This window comes from Anomaloglossus baeobatrachus, chromosome 6 (assembly GCF_048569485.1).
Source record: "Anomaloglossus baeobatrachus isolate aAnoBae1 chromosome 6, aAnoBae1.hap1, whole genome shotgun sequence".
Taxonomy (NCBI): Eukaryota; Metazoa; Chordata; class Amphibia; order Anura; family Aromobatidae; genus Anomaloglossus; species Anomaloglossus baeobatrachus.
Window position 1 is genome coordinate 237,314,655 of NC_134358.1, and position 21,741 is coordinate 237,336,395.

Genomic DNA, 21,741 nt, shown 5'->3' on the forward strand with positions numbered 1-21,741 from the left:
GCTTTGCTATATTCTTCTAGCTTTCTTCTGCTTTGTGGGCCTTCACCATTTTGATTTTCAGAGTGCTAGGCAGCTGCTTTGAAAAACCCATGGCTGTTGTTTTATTTGCACAAGGTTAGAGAAGGCTGGGTTTTTATAAAGCTATGAAATTTGCATCACCTGCCCTTTCCTAACTATGATAATGAACAAACCACAAACCTAACAGGCTAATTAAGGTCTGAAATGATAGTCAAAGTTATCTGAGCACACAAATCTCCAAGGGTGTTCAAACTTTTGCATTGGCCCATTTTCATTTTTGTAGTTTTTAAAATGTTAAAGATGAAAATATTTTTTTTTTGTTCTTACCGAAAATATAAAGGAAATGTGTCATCTTTAACTTTATGCCTTTTGAGAGATCATTTCATTTTCAACTTGATTAACTGTTCACAATAACAGTAATTTTCACCAGTGGTGCTCAAACTTCTGCATACAACTGTAAAACAAACATTGCAGGCAACCAATGTTTGCCAGTCCAAAGATTTCATCGCAATCATCGGCGACTCTGCTGAGCTGAGAGTGACAGCATGTGTGTCTATGCAGCCGTTACAGTCAGCTGAGGAGAGTCGAAGAGGATTGTGATGATGCAATCCTTGAGCTGGCAGTACCAGTAATACAGCAGGCAGAGTGTGGATGCCCATGCAGGACTCAGAATGGTGGGTGGGATTAGGTGAGAGGAGGCTGAATATTTATTCACTTAATTAGCCATGCACTTTCTCACCACATTCATCTGTGGTACTCCTGATCTGAGAGTGATAGCGTGTATGATACAGTACAGCAGGCATAAAGTGTGACTGCAGTGTGACTACTACTATTACTACTACTACTACTAACTACTACTAAAGTGTGACTACTACTAACCTCGTATTCAATACAGCATGCATAAAGTGTGACTGCAGGGTTTAGAACAGTAGGCGGGATTCTGGGTGGTGAATATTCATTCATTTAATTAGCTGGGGCTGAGAGCAACACAATAAGACATTAAGTGTTACGTATCCTGAATAGGGCTGCACAAGCCCTATTTCAGAATTTTGTTAGTTTGAGTATGAAACTAGGGCTTATTTTTGGAATAGGGCTCATATTTCGAGCTTACTACAAAAAGGCCAAAAAATCTTGCTAGGGCATATTTTCGTGATAGGGCTTATTTTTGAAAAAAACATGATAGATAGATAGATAGATACAAACACTTGTGTTACATACAGGGTTTGGAGAGTTATGTTAATGTTCCACAATTTAGAATGACTATACTTAACTAAATGTTGATTTTTTTTTTTTGTTCAAGAATAAATGTGGATTCCTGTTCATGGAAAAACAAAAAAAAACGACATCCCTTGAAAATAAGCCTTAGCCTATCTTTCAAAGCAAAAAAATAATATAAGACCCTGTCTTATTTTCAGAGAAACAAGTATGTATACACCCATTTTAAAAGTAAATATAATTCTAAGGGTGCCATTGGCATAAATATCTCACCAGTTGTTGGTAACAACCCATCAAATCCAACAGACAGAGAAGTAAAATCATACATATCCATAAATTAAATGTAATAATGAGAAATGACATAGTGATTAAGTATTCAAAAGGAAGAAATGAAGAAAGAGGGGTGCGAAAAGCTTTGTAATGATGACACCAGCTGTAATCTATCAGTAATTAGAAAGGAATCCTGCAACTTAGTGAAAAATAATATCAGATGGTTCAACTGATGGCCTATACAAATGTCTCATTACTAAGGACCCACACAAGAAACATCTCATGATGGGATTGGTTACAGAAGAATTTCTGAACTATTGGGGCCATAAGCAGGATATGGAAAAAGTGCTGTTTTACCATAAACCGGCCAGGACCAGGTGTTTTCAGACAGATGTGTGGAAAAAATTATCAGAAGAGTTGTCCATGAGCCAAGGACAACCTGTGGAGAGTGTAATGCCATTACCAACATCCCGGCACTTTCCTACCCCCTCCTCCTGGAGGGGATACCGGCACACTCACCCTCCCGGCCGCCCAGCGGTGGCGCCTGATTTTGTCTCTGCCTCCGGCTCCCAAGGCCTGCTCACGTGCACCTATTCTTAAAGAGACAGCGTGCCCTAACCCGGAAGTGTTTCTCAGCCTATGGCCGAGAGGCACTAGGTATTTAAGGCATACTCCCACTATGGGAAGTGCCTGGGCACCATGGTCTATTCCAAGGGACGCATTGCTATTTGTCAAGTTCTATTCCAGTGTGCTGGATCTTAAGCTGTGTATGCTAACACATAAATGTGTCCTAGAACCCACTGCACCTATCTGTAGCAGTCATGCTAGCTGTGCTTGCAATAACTGCCATACCTACTGTACCTGCTGTGCCATCCATGACTGCTGTGTCTGACGCATCTGATGCACTTGCCGTATCAGCTGTACCATCTCTACCAGCATGAACTAGTTGTACAGGCTACACCTTTCTGCACCAGAAACTGTTCCTGCCTGCATTGGTGCCCTTACCTGCATTCCCTACCCCTGGGGTCAGCTGGCACAGTACCATGTCTCCCTGAGTGGCACCTGGCAGCTGCCATCCAGCACAAGCCTATCCTAATAATCAGTGGCTCTAGTGATGATGAGATAGTCGCTTAGTTATGCCCCTCAGATCTAACTGGTACCTTAGCCGACTGGGTCTACTTCCATTCGCACCCACTCACATAACAGTTTTCTCATGCCATGGATCCCACTTGTTGCAGTACTTTCCATCTCACAGGCCTACAGCAAAAGATGGTACGTCAATGGGAACAACAAATCCGAATCCTGATCTACATGCGGTCAGTGGACACCCGTTTGCACACCTTGACACCAACATCTCCACCCAATCCTGTACTGGTTGTAGTCTTCACCCCAGGAGCATATTAATGTCTGGACTTTCTTTGCGTGCTCCTTCGAGATTTGATGGCAACCCCAAGCAGAGCAAGGAATTCATAAATCAGTGCTCCTTGCACTTTGAACTTTTCTCTCATCAGTTTGTTTCAGACCAGCCAGGCCAAACTGGCCTATATGGTGTCACACATGACCGGCGATGCTCTTGCTTGGATCAATCCATTATGAGAGAGTGGTGATCTGTCATCTTGGATCTGCAAACCTTCCTGGGGGCTGTTCACAAGATATTCAATGAACCAGGTCAAGTCTCCTCAAGAGCATCTTCACTTCTTAGACTTGGCTAGGGAAGTCTAAATGTAGGCCAGTATGTAATCTGTGTCCACACATAGTCCTCCAAACTCGGCTGCAATAACAAGGTGCAGGTGACTGCATTGTGGAAAGGTCTGTCCAGAAAAATCAAGGACAAACTGGCCAGTCATGATGTGCCTTCTTCCCTGGATGACCTGGTATCTCTGGCTATTGATCTCAGGTCCCAAGAACGTTCTAGAGAGGTGAATGGAGAGGAGATCATTGCGCTTGTCTCCTATCTTCCAGAGACCCATCATGGTATGATCTATGGATCCCGCTGCTTCACCTGAGCGCGTGGAGGACAATGGTGTGAATCTGGCAAAGCTTCGCCGGGAAGACCATTGCACCACAGAGGGATGCTTCTACTGTGGAAATGCTATTCACCTGATCCATTTCTGCCCTTTGAATCTGGTAAACTTCCAAGCCTAGGGAGGAGCCTCTCTAGGTGAAAGAAAGTCCTCTTCATCCCTATCCATATTCATGTCTGTATCCTGTGGCAGCAGCCGATTCACTGAGTCGGCCTATCTGGACTTTGGATCCACTACAAACTTTATTCAACAGGTCATTGTGGCGTGGTATCAGATTCCCATCCAACGACTTCTAGCTCCCACAGCAGTGTCGTCCATGGATTGAAAACATCTCTCCAAGTCTCTCCTGTTTGTCATCGAGCAAGTAGAGCTTCATGTGAGAATGCTGCACTTGGAGAAGATCACCGGCTACATGCTTCCATTGCTGTCACACCCACTGCTGTTGGGCCTACAGTGGCTACAGTTGCCCAAGCCTATCTTGGACTGGAGATCCAGAGATGTGCTTAGATGGAGTCAGTCATGTTCCAGTCCATCCTGCCCAACATCCAGCGATACTTTCAAATCCTCTGGGTCTGCTGACCCCCTCCTGGGTCTACGAGGACGTCTTCGACAAGAAGGGGATGGAGACATTGCCACCACATAGGCTATATGAGTGCTCTATCAACCTACTTCCTGGTTCTTCACTTCCCCATGGCTGAATCCACCTTTTGTCCCAGGTGGAGACCCAAGCTATGTCTGAGTACATCAAAGAGAATCTGGGAAGTGGATTTTTCCAGACGTCCTCACCGGCTGTAGCTAGGTTCTTCTTTGTAAAGAAAAAGAATGGTTTCCTGTGGCCCTGTACAGATTCTATAGGTCTCAACCAAATCACCGTCAAAAATAAGTATCCACTGATGCTTATACCAGAATTGTCCTACTATCTCCGAGGTTCCAGGATCTTCTCTAAGCTCGATCTCCGAGGTATATACAATCTTGTCCATATACGGTCATGTGACACATGCAAGACTGCCTTTAAGACTTGTGATGATCACTATGAGTATCAGATAATGCCATTCGGGCTAAGCAATGCTCTGGTGGTCTTCCAGGAATTTGTGAACAATATCTTCCAAGATCTGCTCTACTCATACATGTGGAGGTATCTAGACCAGGGTTCCCCAACTCCAGTCCTCAATGCCCACCAACAGTGCATGTTTTCAGGATTTTCTTAGCATTGCACTGCTGTTGGAACCAGCACCTGGGCAGGTAATTACATTAACACCTGTGCAATACTAAGGAAATCCCAAAAACCTGCACTGTTGGTGGGCCTTGAGGACTGGAGTTGGGGACCTCTGATCTAGACGACATTCTTGTATTCTTATGTTCTCTCCCGATCTGCTTGCACACAGAAGGAATGTTCACCAAGTTTCATAGAGGCTAAGGGAGAATCATTTATGTGCCAAATTTGAGAAGTGCCTCTTTGAACAGACTTCCCTTCCCTTCTTGGGCTGCATAATCTCTGATACCGATTTGAAAATGTATCTGGAGAAGATGTTGGTAGTTCTCAAGTGGCCTCGTCGTGATGGAGTGAAGGCGATTCAGTGGTTCCTGGATTTCACCAATTATTACCATCAATTCATTCTGCAATTCTGTTCACGAATTCTCTCTATCATGGCCCTGACCTGAAAAGGGCCAAATCCTAAGATGTGGACTCCTGAAACAGAGAGTGCATTTGTTGCCCTCAAACATCCTTTCTCAATGGCTCCGGTGCTGCATAGATCAAAGATTAACAAACAGTTCTTTTTGGAGGTGGATAATTCATCCTCTGGGGCTGGTATGGTCCTCACGCAGAAGTCTGCTACCGGTAAGATGGTAACCTGTGGCTTCTTTTCCAATGCCTTCTCTGCTTTTGAGTGCAACTACTCAATTAACGACCAAGAATGGATGTCGATTAAGATGGCTCTAGGGGAGTGGCAATATCTACTAGAAGAGGTGATAAATTCCGTTGTCATCTACACCGACCACAAAAACTTGGCATACCTACAGTTGGCTCAGAGGCTGAATCTTCATCAAGCCCGAAGGTCACTGTTCTTGGCCCACTGTGAATTTGTTCTATATTTCCGTCAAGGCGGATGCACTCTCCAGGTACTTTCTGTCAGCTGACCAGGAGGAAGGGCCTCAGCAAATTATTGAGCCCTTCAAGATGCTCAAGGTAGCTCTGGTAAGCATATCTCGGGTACTACTGATAAAAAGTTAGCTGCGAAGGTGGACTGAAAGCATGTGTTTGAGTGGGGTCACTCCTCTAAGCTGGCAGGTCCTGCCAGACAGAAAAAGATGACTGCTCCTTGGCAACACATACCAATGACCTGCCAGCGTTCTCTGGTTGCTCCGTCATCTGGGTTGTAGTAGACAAGTTCTCTAAAATGGCCCACTTCACTTTGCATTCCAATCTTCTTATACAGCTGTGCTCAATGAGCACTTCATCCTGCATAATTTCTGCCTACACAGACTACCTCTCCACTTTGTGGCAGATAGAGGCATCCAATTTACTTTTTAGTTCTGGAGGGTTACCTGTAATCTGCTGGATGTCACCTTGGACTTCTCATTGGCCTACCATTCGCAGTTCAACCGCCAAGTGCAGCAAGTCAAACAGATTTTCAGCCTATCGCTGAGAGACACTACGTATTTTAGGCATCGTTTAACCCCCTATGGGAGGTGCATGGGCAACATGATCTATTCCTAGAAATGCTTTGCTAGTTGTCAGGTTCCGATCCCGTCTGCTGTATCTTAAGTTGTGTTTGCTAACACGTATCTGTGTCCTAGAACCCACTGTACCTTCTGCGCCTATTTGTATCAGATGTGTCATCTGTGTCTGCCGTAACTGACTGACATACCTGCTGTACCATCCGTGCCTGCTGTGTGTGGCATACCTGCTGCACTTGCTTTATCAGCCATCAGCCGTACTCTCCATATCAGTGTGACCCAGCCTTCCAGTCTGCATTTATTGTCCCAGCTGCACCTGTGTTCACCAGAGACTGTTCCTGCCATCAACTGTGCCCGAGCCTGTATTCCCTACCCTACGCTGTCACAGAACCGTGTCTCCATGATTAACACCTGGCAGCTACCTTTCAGTACAAGCCTATCCTCACTAGCAGAGGTTCTAGTGAAGACAAGGTAGTCACTTAGTTATGCCCCTTAGGTTGAGCCACTACTTTGACCCACGTTAAACAAGGACAACAGCTATTTCACGCCTGGCGGTGCTTCCACAGGTCTTGTGGAAGCATTAGCAGGCGCCAACCAGCCAGGGCCGGATTATAGGCGGGGCAGGCGGGGCTTCAGCCCCGGGGCCCCCACCAAAAGAGCTTCTAAGGGGGCCCCCACCACCAGGGCCATACTTGCCACCCATCAGCAATTTTTTTTCTTTTTTTCACACCCGCTCCCCCTCCATAAAGACAGTCTAAATCAGCTGTGTTTTCGGGGGGGGGGGAGCACCTACATTTATTTGTATCTGCGTCTCTAAGACGCAAAAACAGACTGCGGGCGCAGGACGCTGATTGACCTCGGAAGTACCATCGCCTGTACTTCCGGGGTCAGAGGTGTACCTGCTCCCTGCTCTGCTGCGGCGTCCAGTGCTGCGGACGTCACAGCAGGACGCCGCGGACGTCACAGCAGGACGCCGCGGAGGAGAAGACCCACGCTCGCGGCCGTGGAGGAGAAGACCCACGCTCGCGGCCGCGGAGGAGAAGACCCACGCGCGCGGCCGCGGAGGAGAAGACCCACGCGCGCGGCCGCGGAGGAAAAGACCCACGCGCGCGGCCGCGGAGGAGAAGACCCACGCCACGGCCAGGAGAGGAGACTAACCGGAGCAGGAGGATGGCCGCGGCACCGGAACAGCAGCAGGAGGATGGTGGCCTATACCGGAGCAGCAGGAGGATGGCATCAGAGCAGGTAGGGGCAGAGCTGAAGAAAGATCTGTGGTGTGATGCAGAGCTGTGTGGGTGAAGCAGAGCTGTGTGGGTGAAGCAGAGCTGAAGAAAGATGTGTGATGTGAAGCAGAGCTGTGTTTGTGTGTGTGTGTGTGAAGCAGAGCTGTGTGTGTGTGTGTGTATGTGAGTGCGTGTGAAGCAGAGCTGTGAGTGCGTGTGAAGCAGAGCTGTGTGTGTGTGTGAAGCAGAGCTGAAGAAAGATGCGTGGTGTGAAGCAGAGCTGTGTGTGTGTGTGAAGCAGAGCTGTGTGTGTGTGTGTGAAGCAGAGCCGTGTGTGTGTGAAGCAGAGCCGTGTGTGTGTTTGAAGCAGAGCTGTGTGTGTGTGTGTGAAGCAGAGCTGTGTGTGTGTTTGAATCAGAGCCGTGTGTGTGTGTGTGTGAAGCAGAGCTGTGTGTGTGTGTGTGTGTGTGTGTGTGAAGCAGAGCCGTGTGTGTGTGTGTGAAGCAGAGCCGTGTGTGTGTGTGTGCGTGTGTGAAGCAGAGCTGTGTGTGTGTGTGTGAAGCAGAGCCGTGTGTGTGTGTGTGTGTGAGTGCGTGTGAAGCAGAGCTGTGTGTGTGTGTGTGTGAAGCAGAGCTGTGTGTGTGTGAAGCAGAGCTGAAGAAAGATGCGTGGTGTGAAGCAGAGCTGTGTGTGTGTGTGTGCGTGTGTGAAGCAGAGCTGTGTGTGTGTGTGTGCGTGTGTGAAGCAGAGCTGTGTGTGTGTGTGTGAAGCAGAGCTGTGTGTGTGTGTGTGTGTGAAGCAGAGCTGTGTGTGTGTGTGTGTGTGAAGCAGAGCTGTGTGTGTGAAGCAGAGCTGAAGAAAGATGTGTGGTGTGAAGCAGAGCTGTGTGTGTGTGTGTGTGTGTGTGTGAAGCAGAGCTGTGTGTGTGTGTGTGTGTGTGTGTGAAGCAGAGCTGAAGAGAGATGTGTGGTGTGAAGCAGAGCTGTGTGTGTGTGTGAAGCAGAGCTGTGTGTGTGTGTGTGTGTGTGTGAAGCAGAGCTGTGTGTGTGTGTGTGTGTGTGTGTGTGTGTGAAGCAGAGCTGAAGAAAGATGTGTGGTGTGAAGCAGAGCTGTGTGTGTGAGAAGCAGAGCTGAAGAAAGATGTGTGGTGTGAAGCAGAGGTGTGTGTGTGTGTGTGAGTGTGTGTGAAGCAGAGATGTGTGTGTGTGTGAAGCAGAGCTGTGTGTGTGTGTGAAGCAGAGCTGTGTGTGTGTGAAGCAGAGCTGAAGAAAGATGTGTGGTGTGAAGCAGAGCTGTGTGTGTGTGTGTGTGTGAAGCAGAGCTGTGTGTGTGTGTGTGTGTGTGAAGCAGAGCTGTGTGTGTGTATGAAGCAGAGCTGTGTGTGTGTATATATGAATCAGAGCAGTCTATGCGGCACCCCAGAACTATATGGGTCCCCCAGAGCGCTAAGCCACCCATCCCAGTAATGTGTACGCCACCAGAGCTGTTTGCCTCTCCAGTAACGTCTATGCCCCCCCCAGTAATGTCTATGCCCCCTGCCCCTCCTGTAATGTATATATTGTAGGCCCCAGCCCCTCCTGTGATGTATATACAGCAGTGCTGTGTAAGTGTGCATGGTGTGTAGTCATGTCAGTTAGTGATGGCCATCATGCAACACAGCCATATGTCCTGGAGAAGCTGGAAACAAGCGGGGAGGTGAGTGAAGCTGCTTGTGACTTCTCCATATTAACACCTGTAATGCATCTGTGTCTGCATGTATGTCAGTGTATATGACTGTGCATATATTTGTCTGTTTAAATGTATTTTTGTGAATTTGTCTTCAAATATGTATATGTACGTATATGCCTGTATGTGTATGTGCGTGTCTGTGTGTGGATGGGGCCCCCTGAGACTCAACCGGGGACCACAAAAACCTGGAGCCGTCCCTGGCTGCCTTAACATTGGGATCAATTAAAAATATGTGAGTAACTCTACTTTCTGTGTATAAGTGACGGCTGTGAGTGATCCTGGACTGTGTCTGTATTGTACTGTGTATAAGTGACGGCTGTGAGTGATCCTGGACTGTATCTGTATTGTACTGTGTGTATAAGGCCCGTTTCACACGTCAGTGAAAAACACTGAAGTTTTTCACTGGTGTGTAAAACACGCACATGTCCCTGCGTGTGCCGAAAATCACGGCACACGTGGGTTGTCTAAGTGCAATCCGGGCTCCGTTCTCCGTGGCCAGTGATTGCACTTAGAGATTCACTCACCTGCGCCCGCTCCCGCTGTCCATGGTGCTGATCGCTCCCGCGGTGCAGCATCCGGTCGGCGGTGACCCCTGCAGGAGCTGCTTCCGGGTCGGCTGTGTCGCGCATAATGAATATGCGCGACAGTAATCAGCCGGCACAGAAGGAGCAGGGAGAACGGGCTGCAGAGGACATCGCTGGACGCCGGGTGAGTTAAAATGTTTATTATTTTAAAAGCACGTTTTTTTCTGGCACGTGTTTCACGGACCACACCACTGCGTGGTCCGTGGGACATCAGTGATGCCAGAAAAAAATGGACATGTCTCCGTGCAGCAATCACGCACACGCGGGTACGCCGCATGGAGACACGTGCAGTGAAAAATCACTGACGTGTGAGCAGACCCATTCATTATAATGGGTCTGCGTATGTCAGTGATTCTGGTATGTTTAAAAAAAAAGTACAAACGTCCCAGAATCACTGACGTGTGAAAGGGGCCTAAGTGACGGCTGTGAGTGATCCTGGACTGTATCTGTATTGTAGTACTGTAAATCTGAATGTGGCAGAACAGGGTAAGATACATGTTCATTGGATTTATATCTAAATGCTACAGTTTGTGCTCTACTGTTATGGCTAAAAATGTTAACGTTTATGGGGCCCCCACCAGATTCTCTGCCCAGGGGCCCCCACCAACCTTAATCCGGCCCTGCAACCAGCTATTGTCCTTGTTTAACCTGCATCTGATTGCGGACCCATTTTACCCAACATGAAATAAAGAGAGATTTTTTACACGATGAGTGCCTCTCTGTATTCTTCTACTCTTCTATGCTTTTAGAGTCTGTCTTTTGTATGGTTATTTTACCTATGCCTTCATTGACATTGAATATGGGGTGTGCTTAGGCTGTAGTGCACGACTGTCCTTTTTTTCTTTTGACTGCTCATATGTAATGCATCACGTGTACTGTGTCAAGCAACAGTCTTGTGGAGAAGTGAGAGGTTGATGCCCCACTCCTGCACATATGTATATATGGATATGGAAGTAACCAACTTATCAGTCAGCATAGAAATATGTTTTACTGTGTATGAGGTGTAATTTAATTGCACTTACTAATATACTTTATTGTTAAATGTATTTTTCCAGTTTCAGTGCCCCTTTTGGTATCTCAGCACCTCCATTTCCACTTTGGTGTGGACATAGAAAAGCAATTCCTTTACTACTATGCCACGTGAGGGCTGGCTAATTTTAAGAGCTATTTTAGCCCCCTTATCTATCTTTGCTGAAGCAGAGACACAGAAGGGAGATGGCTATAGAATTGCTATGAACCATTCAGCCAGCTCTATTTATCACACGCCAATACACAGTGAGTGGGAAAGGAAGCTTTCTCCTGGGATTGAGACCAATTGAGGCAGCAGGTGCTTCAGTAGGAGCAAGGAACTCCTTTTTGTAATGCAGCTGTGGATGCGGCCATGTGGTGCCTCTTGACCACTTAGGTCAGGATGGGGTCGTCTTTCTCATATGGTGTTCACATTTGAGCACATCTTCACACAGAAGTTCAGGGTACAGGTCAGTGTCTGCACCTACTTTAGGGCTTGCTCCCATTAGCGTTTAAATTGGTCGAGTGCAATGCAAGAAAATCTCACGCTGCACTTGCACCAATGTTATTCAATGATGCAGGTCAGATCTGCGAGTTGTTCCTTAGCTCTAAACTGACTGAGGAAAGTGACTGAGGAAAAAATCTCACCATGCTGCTATTGGCAGCGTTAATCAGATGACGCGTACCCGTACAAGTCTATGGGTGCTTGTGAAACATTGGACTGCACTGATGACATCTGAGTGCAGTGCAGTATACACAGAGACTGGTAATGGAGAGGATGGAGAAATTATTCTCTCCTTCTTCCCCGCCCTGTGATCTGCTTCTCACATGCAAGATAATCGGAACACAGTCAATGACACTCAGCTCACGCTCGTAGCAGAGATTAAGCCAAGTGTCATTAGTATATCGCATCCAAGGCTCTCGCATAAGAGAACATACGCCAGTGTGACCCCGACCTAAGAATGATTTTAGACATTTGCATAAATAAAAAGGTAGAGATAATCTAGCAAGCTAGCATGTAACACATAGTCACATACGAGTAGGAACCATGCACACAATCATTTAAAAAAACAGTAGCGTAAGCCACTCTGTACAGATGTGCAAATTACACAAATGACGTTTCATAAAGTATCTACTATTTCAGTATGAGTCCTATACAGTATATGGTTACCATATGAATAGAGAAATCAGTCTATTCTTTTCAAGCAATGTACTCAGGTTTTCTTATAGATGCATTGTTACTCTTTATTATCATCCGTAGAGTAGTTTCCGATGTGGAATGAAAAAGGTAATTGTACATAAATGTGCAATGAAAGGTACAGAAACCACCACAGGAAAATATTAGTGCAGTATTAAATTATGTGCCACACTGAACTAATATGAATCTGTAATTCGGCACGTCATCCACCATTATGTTTATTTATAGGCACAATGAATAGATAGAAGGCAAGGCAATAAGCCACAAATATGCGGACAAGGCATACGTAAGGACAGGAAGTACAGTGGTTACACAGTAATGTACAAGTATTGTACAAGAGTCTAGTGTTTAGTTTAAAGTCCACTTAGTAACTATATGTTAGCCTTTGGGTTGAACTCGATGGACTTAAGTCTACCTTCAGCCTTAAAAGCTATGAAACCATGAATATGTTCCGTACTGTAGTCCATATTCATTAATGCTTGATTCCATAATTAGTACTCAACATCTGTAACATAAATCCAAGTAAGATCATTGAAGTAGAGCCACCTATTCATAGCCGTGGCTGTTTATATCTTTCCCAGGCCTGGCACATTCTTATGTCAGGGAGCAGGTGCACACGGACACTTTCCCCCTAGTTCTACACTGACTAAAGTGGATCAACCTCAGAAAAGAGAAAAGGCATCATTTATGTGAGTGTCACAGAGTAACGTTATCTGAATAACGACACCTTCACAGGAAACAGCTAACGTCTGTGGTTTCTTGTGAGTAGAGGCAGAAAACTTGAGTATTTTTTTTTAAACTTGTCTGAAGAGACACAAGTAACTGAAACTCCTCAGGAAAAAAAGTCAACAAGCTATTAATTGCAATAAGATACTGCAGAGAGGAAACATTACTACCTTCATATGATTGTTAAAAAGTGAGACCATTCATTGGTAAGTGCATATTTTCATTACATCCTTCAACGTGATTGTGCTGTTTGATTATCTCTGTACTCCACCTTGATAGATTTGTGTTGTATGAAAATATTTGGGTTTGTATATAAAAGCATACTGTGCTAAGAGTTCACTTAATATGCAATGGTATTCCTATTCTTAGTTGGCACTGTTAGATATGTGTGTATCAAGGATTATATAGGGAAAAGTAAAAATAACAGAAAACATTCCTGAAACTCCTACCATGTACATGTATGTAAAAAAAAATAACTAACACGAGAAGAGAGACTTAACTTCATAAAGGAAATAATGGTGCTCTAGGGCCAAGATATTCATATATGACAGACAGTATCACTGTATATATACTCAGTGGCGTAACTAGAGTCTCAAGTGCAAAATTTGGACCTGGCCACTTCTTCCCCCCACATGTTGGTCAGATGTATGGGCCCTTGTATAGCGTTGTAAATCCTATGAAGACATACGAGTTGCCCTCCCCTCATTATGTAGTAATGTCCCCAATTCTTTTCTAATGTGCCCCATCTTGGGCTCCTTCCTGGTAAATATGTTCTCCATCTTGATATATTGATATATATGTCCCTCATCCTGGTAAATGTCACCCATCCTGGTATATATGGCTCTCATCCTGGTAAATATGTCCCACATGCTGGTATATATGTCCTCATCCTGGGGTCCCCCCTGGAATAAATGTCCCCATCCTGGTATATATGTTCCCATTCTAGGCCACTCCTGGCATATAGGTCCCCATCCTGATAAACAAGTCCCCTTCCTGGTATTTATGTACCCATCCTGGACCCCATCCTTGTATGTAGGTTCCCCATCCTGATATATATGATCTCCATCCTGGGCCCCTCATGGTATATATGTCCACATCCTGGGCCCCTCCTGTATCTATGTCCCCATCCTGGTAAATATGTATACTTCCTGATATATATTTCCCCATCCTGACCCAAATCTTGGTATATATGTCCCCAACATGGTAAATATGTTTCCTTCCTGGTATATATGTCTCCATCATGGGCCCTTCCTGGTATATATGTCCTCATCCTGGTAAATATGTCTCCTTCCTGGTATAAATGTCCCCATTCTGTGCCACTTCTGGTATATATGTTTCCATCCTGGTAAATATGTTCCTATGCTTACAAATATGTCCCCATCCTGGGCCCCTCCAGATATACTGTATGTCCCCATCCTGATAAATATGTCTCCTTCCTCTTATATATGTCTCCATCCTGGGCCCTTCCTGATGTATATATGTCCCTCGGACACACATTAAGCTGAAGCAGGTGCTGCGGTCAGCAGTACCCCACATCTCTGGCCCTGGTTGTGACCTCTGGGACCACGATCATTATGCCCTTTATATACTGTATGTACATACATTGAAGTAGGAAGCGAGCAGCCAGCCGCAGCTCTGACTTCCTCTTGATGTTCGATTCATCCAAAGCCTGGGAGAGTGAAGCCAATGGTGAGTGGTTGCAGGGCTTAGGTGACGTAACAACTTCATGTGAGTCTCCGGGGAGAGTGAGTGCTAACGCCGATTAAACATCACCGGCACAATTGATGAGTATAAGTATTTTTATTATAATGGGGCAAACATGGGAAATGGGAAGGCATTGTCCGAATAGTGGACATCCACAAGTTTCTCTTTTTTGCAAAAGATTAAAAATGAGTTAGGGTTATCGCCTTGCAGTATTTTGGCTTAGGCTACATTCCCAAGAGTATTTGAGTTTTTGATGTTGCAGAAATTCTGCAGCATTTTCACACATATTAGCTAAATTAAGTTCCTTTTATTTTTTTTACATTACATATTTGATGCTGCTATTTTTGTCATATGTATTCATGTCCTAAATAAAGCTGCTTTATATTTGATACTTCCTGATATTTGGCTTTGACAAAACTGTATTAATACAGTCATATACGGAGTACATGCGTTTTTCATGTGTTTCTGTAGCGGAAACACACTAAGGCCTCTTTCACACGTCCTTGTCTCCGGTACGTGTTTGGTCCTTTTCCTCACGTACCAGAGACACAGACACACGTAGACCCATTCAAATCAATGGGTCTACGCTCACGTGCGTATTCTGCCATGGACCGTTTGTACGTGTGGAGCATACGTTTGTCCGTGTGCTCCACACGTCAACATGTCCGTTTTTCTCCGGCATCACGGGTGTCACACAGAACGCAAACTGACCACACGGAGGTGTTCCGTGTGACACGCGCCGGAGAAAACACACGTGTTTGAGAAAATTAAAAAAAAACTTTACTCACCTTCTCCAGACCTCCTGTCTCTGCCGCTGCTTTCACTGGCTTCCGACCGCCGCTCATTATGTTCATTGCATATTCACTCCACTACGGGCCGGAAGCAGCAGCAGCGGGGAGTCGGCAGGACCGGAGTCCGAAGATCAGCACCACGGACAGCGACGCCAGGGATAGGTGAGCAGAAGGTTCCCGTTCTCCATGTGTTATCACGGATAACACACGGAGAACACACGTAGGCCATAAACACGGCTCACGGAGGGCAAAACGTACCTCTGACACGTCCGTGAAAAACGTGCGTGGTTTTTCACGAACGTGTGAAAGAGGCCTAAAACTGCATATGCGTTTTTTATATAATTTATAAGGAAACCCTGCACTTAAAACCCAGCATAAGAGCTTTTTCACACAATTGTATTTTCAGTCTGAGTGCTTTCCGTGAAAAAAAATGCACAGCACTCAGACCAATGTAATTCAATTTGGTAGTGGAGATGACCGATTTTTTTTTTCACTGACAAAATTTGTGTGTGACAAAAATTGCAGCATGCTCCACTTTCCTCTGGAAATCGGATGAGTATAGCATCCCATTTTTACAGATACATTGCAATTCTGTAACATAAGAAACTATTAATGGTCCCGTAAAAAAAAAACGATTGCACTAAAGGCCCCGTCACACACAGAGATAGATCTTTGGCAGATCTATGGTTGCAGTGAAATCATGGACATATTGTTCCATTTGTACACAGCCACAAACCTGGCACTGATTGTCCGCAATTTCACTGCAGCAACCACAGATCTGCCGCAGATTTATCTCTGTGTGACAGGGCCTTAAGAGTATACATGAATGACATGTGAGAAAAAAATTGTCTCATGTTTCTGGAGGAAACTTGGATCGATTTTTTTTTTTTTTTATATATATATATATACAGTCGTGTGACCCTATAGCCTTGTCACAAGAGATATTGACATGCTGCGGATTTCAAACACACACTGCATGTAAGTTTACACTGATTAAAAAACGCACTGTGGGCATGGGATTCCGATGAATCCTGTCCACTTTGCTGAAAGGCAGCAAATACTGTATACTATATTTTTCGGACTATAAGACGCACCGGACCATAAGACGCACTCTGGTTGTAGAGGAGGAAAATAAAATTTTAAGCAACAAACGTGGTCATGACTCACTGTTATGGGGCGAGGATCTGCTGCTGACACTGTTATGGGGATAATGTCCCCAAATTCTCTCCTAAGGTATCCCATCCTGGTAATGATCCTCCTGCCTTGTATATGATCCCCATTCTTGTATATATGTCCCTCATCCTGGCCCCCATCCTGATAAATACCCCCATCCTGATAAATACTCCCATCCTGCTATATACCCCCATCCTGCTATATACCCCCATCCTGCTATATACCCCCATCCTGCAAAATACCCCCATCCTGATATATACCCCCATCCTGCTCATAATATACCCCCATCCTGCTATATACCCCAATCCTGATAAATACACCCATCCTGCTATATACCCCCATTCTGCTATATACCCCCATCCTGCTATATACCCCCATCCTGGTATATGGCCTGTATCCTATTGCACAGAAAAAAAATAAACATTTATACTCACCTTTCCTCACTCCCTGCAGCATCGATCATCTTCCTCTCTGTGTCAGCAGCAGCGCCGCTGACCTGTGTGGAGCCGTTCCGCTGCGGCATCGCAATGTCCTGCTGTCTGCCGGCTCACTAATGTGTGTGGAGACTAGCAGTATGCACAGGGATGATGTCATCGCTCTGCTCACTGTTCTCTACACAGATCAGCTGGCCGGCAGACAGGAGGACATCGTGATGCTTCAGGGATCAGTGGCCGGTGAGTATACCGTACTTATTCACTGCCCCCCGCACTGATGATGATGCGTGGGGGGCAGTGAATATAGCCGCACATGATCACTCCAGGCTGTAGTTGCCAGAGGTAATCACGCAGGCCGGCTCCCCCGCCCGTCATCCCACCCAGCTGTGAGCGCCGGCAGGAGGATGGGCGTGCATATGAAATAAGCGGGCCCACGTGGTCACGGCAGGCGCTGTTACAGCCTGCTCGTGCTGCCGATGACCCGCTCCACCGCAGCACCCTCATTCCTCGCAGCCCTACATTCAGACTATAAGACGCACCCCGCACTTTCCCCCAACATTTGGGTGAAAAAAAGTGTGCCTTATAGTCCGAAAAATATGGTACACAGCTTGAAAAACTCAATAAAATCTCATTGTGGGAACTTAACCTTAGGCTTCATTCACATGTCTATTTAAACGCACGTGAAAAAGTGGTATGTACTAGTGTCAATCAGTGTTTTTAGTCTGTGTCCGTTTTTATCATATGTCATCAGATCATCACAGATGGATCATTAAATAAATGACAAAGCTTCTCCTATACTTTTCAATGTTAAACGTGTGCAGTACAGAGCACACAAATACTATCCATATGCTATATGTGTATTTCATGAAACCAATAGACATATATAAAAAACGGACATGACTCTGTGTGTTTTGCATGGAAATACAGTCAGTGTAGAAACACAGACATGTGAATTGCACCATAGATTAAGTTGGGTATGTGCTGTAAATGTGTAAAAATCAGATAAAACATGTACATGCCACACAAATGTCTGAAGTTAGTGTGTGAAAACCAGTCTTGCAGGTGGTTTCTTCCCAGTGTGTAGATCAGTGAGAGTTTTTCCAGGCAAAGCCACTTCAGGAAAATGCCAGCAGCCAGTTTTGGATCATACTGCATTTGGGTCACCATACTTTGAAAGTGGGTACAGTAAGGTCATTATACTGACGTGTGAACGGTACTGTGAAGGAATATACTTTCTTATGGGGGGAAAGGGGTGGCCCAATTAGAACTTTAGCTATGGGGCCTCATGTTTTCTATGTACTCCCCTAAATAAAGCCAATGATTGACTGTGGTGGTCACTGTAAAGTTGTAGGAGGAACCACCAGGGCAAGAGCACCAGAGTGTCTTGTGATTAGTTAGGTTAGTAATGCTATTTTGTTAAGTTAAAACAATTTCTGCTAGTTCCCTTTGGATTTAAGAATAAAAGTGCAATTAATAGAGAGTTGCTACTTATTTCTTATTTATAAATTCATCTAAGAAGATGCCTACTCTTCCTTCAGCATTTTCTGTACAAGTAGCATAGCCAGGTGTGTGCTTTGTGGGAGAGAAAATGAATGTACGTCAATTGACAGAGAATTATCAGATTTTTATTGTGTCCAGGAAGTGTTGGAGTACAGCCCATCCCCAGGGGACAGCTATAACAAGTCTGTGTACAGTCTATAGCAAAGCGTTTCTAGGTTATCTAGACTGTGAAATGCTTAAGGGGCTCCCTTACATATTACAGAGGTGTCAGACAAACAATCTTTAAACGTAACTGTCATTTTAATTTTCATTTCATAAATCAATAGTGCACATTTAAAGAAGCAACTTTGTAATACAGTTGAAACTAGAAGTTTACATACACTATGTAAACAGACACATACACATGTTTTTCTCTCTATGTGACATGAAATGAGAATAAACCTTTCTCATTTTAGGTCAATTTAGGAACCAAAATTATTTATATTTACCAAATGCCAGAATAATGAGAGAGAGAATGTTTTAAGGCATTTTTAATACTTTCTGCAATGTCAAAAGTTTACATACACTAACAGTACTATACCAAACAATATGGGACAGTCCATATGATGATGTCATGTCTTTGGAAGCTTCTGATTGGCTTAATGGCAACATCTGAGTTAATTAGAGACACACCTGTAGATGTATTTTAATGCACACCTTAAACACACTGCTTCTTTGTGTAGCATCATGGGAAAGTCAAAAGAAATCAGCCAAGTTCTCAGCAAGAGAATTGTGGACTTGCACAAGTCTGGTTCATCCTTGGGTGCTATTTCCTTCTCCCATATCACACAATTAACAGAGCAAGAGATGGATGGTCAATCCAAAGAACATTTATTTTAAGCAATCAAACGGTCCATAACATAATCCACCCCACAGAGGGTAAAAATAGTCAAGAAACACGAATATAGACAAGTAAGTGATAAATGTCCAGGTCTCTCTGCGAAGCCGCAGCTTCTGCTCAGAGGATCAATCTTAGTCCTTCTCTCTTGAAGTTCTCAAACAGACTGACTCAGTCTTCAGCTAAGCAGAGAGTTTAGGTAGATCCCAGGTCCCCCACCCCCAGACTTAATGACAGAAACACTACAGGGGGTGATTACCTACAGACAATACAATGTACACACAAGCAACACAGAGAATGGACAGTGAACCACACCTAAAATATGAACATACACAACATGATACACAACCCCCCATATTTCACCATCACAGGTGCAATTTCCAGATATCTGAAGGTGCCTCGTACAAACAATTATATGCAAGTACGAACAAGATGGGAATGTCCAATCATCATAACGCACAGGAAGTAGACAAGTTCTGTGTACCAGAGATGAATGTGCTTTGGTCAGACATGTACATATCAACCCAAGAACAAAAGCAAAAGACCTTGTGAAGATGCTGGCGGAAGATGGTAAGATTGTGTCATTATCCATAGTGAAATGAGTACTGTATCAACATGGGCTGAAAGGCCACTCTGTCAGGAAGAAACCATTATGCCAAAAGAAATATAAAAAAGCCAGATTCATGTTTGCAAATGTGCACAGGAACAAAAATCTTAATTTTTGGTTTTGGAAACATGTCTTGTGGTCTAACAAAACTAAAATTGAACTATTTGGTTATGTTGTACCTCACTAAAATAATCAGCTACAATACAGTGCTATGTCATCTGCATAATCTCTTGTTATTCCTCCTCCGGCCACCAATTGTATTATGTGCTATTCATGTTCCTGCACGGTCTGACACAGCCATTACACAGTACATAGCAAGGGCACATTTACAAGATTATCTCAGCACAGGAACATTTTTTAATACATCTAATTGAGGGAATCAATATTTTCCAAAGTAAATTGATTAAAATGTACCCCTTTAAGGCTAATTTCCCACAATTTTTCAGATTGTTTTGCTGTCTCCCTCAGAGAATTATATGTGAAGCCTATGAAAAGTGGATTGAGAGGGAACCCTGAGAGAGCCATTGAATATAATGAGACAAACTGAGTCCAAAGTCTGCAACCTAGAACTCCGTTTGACTATTTATTCTGGTGGTCTTTGTATTTTATGTTTGACAGAATAGCGTAGTTCACTGTATAAAAGACGGACAATGCTGAAAACAGTTCATCAGTGCAAATTTATAGAGCGGTTTGAGGCTGATTTGTGCCATCAAGTACGGCGCCGGGCACAACAGGCAGGTAAGTAACATTGACTATCTGTTAATTCTAAAGCGGGCTTTACACGCTGCGACATCGCTAATGCGGAGTCGTTGGGGTCACGGATTTTGTGACGCACATCCGGCCGCATTAGCGATGCCGCTGCGTGTGACACCGATAAGCGATTTTGCATCGTTGCAAAACCGTGCAAAATCGCTAATCGGCGACACGGGGGTCCATTCTCAATTATCGTTACTGCAGCAGTAACGAGGTTGTTCCTCGTTCCTGCGGCAGCACACATCGCTGCGTGTGACGCCGCAGGAGCGAGGAAGCTCTCCTTACCTGCCTCCCGGCCGCTACGAGGAAGGAAGGAGGTGGGTGGGATGTTACGTCCCGCTCATCTCCGCCCCTCCGCTGCTATTGGGTGGCGGTTCAGTGACGTTTCAGTGACGTCGCTGTGACGCCGCACGGACCGCCCCCTTAGAAAGGAGGCGGTTCGCTCGTCACAGCGACGTCGCCGGACAGGTAAGTATGTGTGACGGCTCTGGGCGATGTTGTGCAGCACGGGCAGCGATATGCCCGTGTCGCGCAACAGATGGGGGCGGGTACCCACACTAGCGATATCGGGACCGATATCGCAGTGTGTAAAGTAGCCTTTAGTCAATTTTTTTTTTGTAACGTTCTGAATATACCCTTTAAGTGTTTGCACGAATTTTATACTTTCCTACTAAAACAATTGTAAGTTTTGGTAAGTAACATAGGCATTCTATTTGTAGGCTCCAAGCAAATGAAGTATTATTTTACTAGATTGTGTTCAAGGGAAAAGGCATCTTTCATAGTCAGAATAAAACAGATTGAATTTCCAAAAATTCGACATGTGAAATTTTAACACTTGATAACAAATTGGATGAACCTGAGACTAAGTTGAACATCAAAGAGGGGGAAAAATTTGCAATGCCTAGCTTCTGATGACAGAAATGGATGGCCCTGGGGTGCTGACTGACACTTCCTGCAACTTAGCTGAAGCCACACTTTCTAAAGACAGTGTTTCCATAAAACATGTGGACATTATTTTTCAGATTGATATTAATGTTAAAAAATAGGCAATAGGAGCAAAATCTGTTTAGTGTTAAAAAATGTGTACTTAAGTGAAGTAATATTTTTTTTGACTACAGATAAAGAAATTATTAGTAAAAAGAATGAAATATATTATACAGGTATGCAAAAGGAAAAAGGTGCCTCACCGTGTTTGTTAAGGGATATAATCCACCCTATTAGTCTGGGTC

General features: G+C 44.7%; 1 protein-coding gene across 1 annotated transcript in view; it reads left to right on the plus strand.

Moving 5' to 3' along the window:
* Positions 1-12,605: 12,605 nt before the first annotated feature.
* The window catches only part of NEDD9 (neural precursor cell expressed, developmentally down-regulated 9), a 177,181-nt gene continuing 168,045 nt past the window's right edge, over positions 12,606-21,741 (plus strand). Inside the window, exon 1 of the mRNA XM_075314757.1 lies at positions 12,606-12,879. The gene's annotated coding sequence lies outside the window, so the exon portion shown is untranslated. The remainder of the gene's footprint in view (positions 12,880-21,741) is intronic.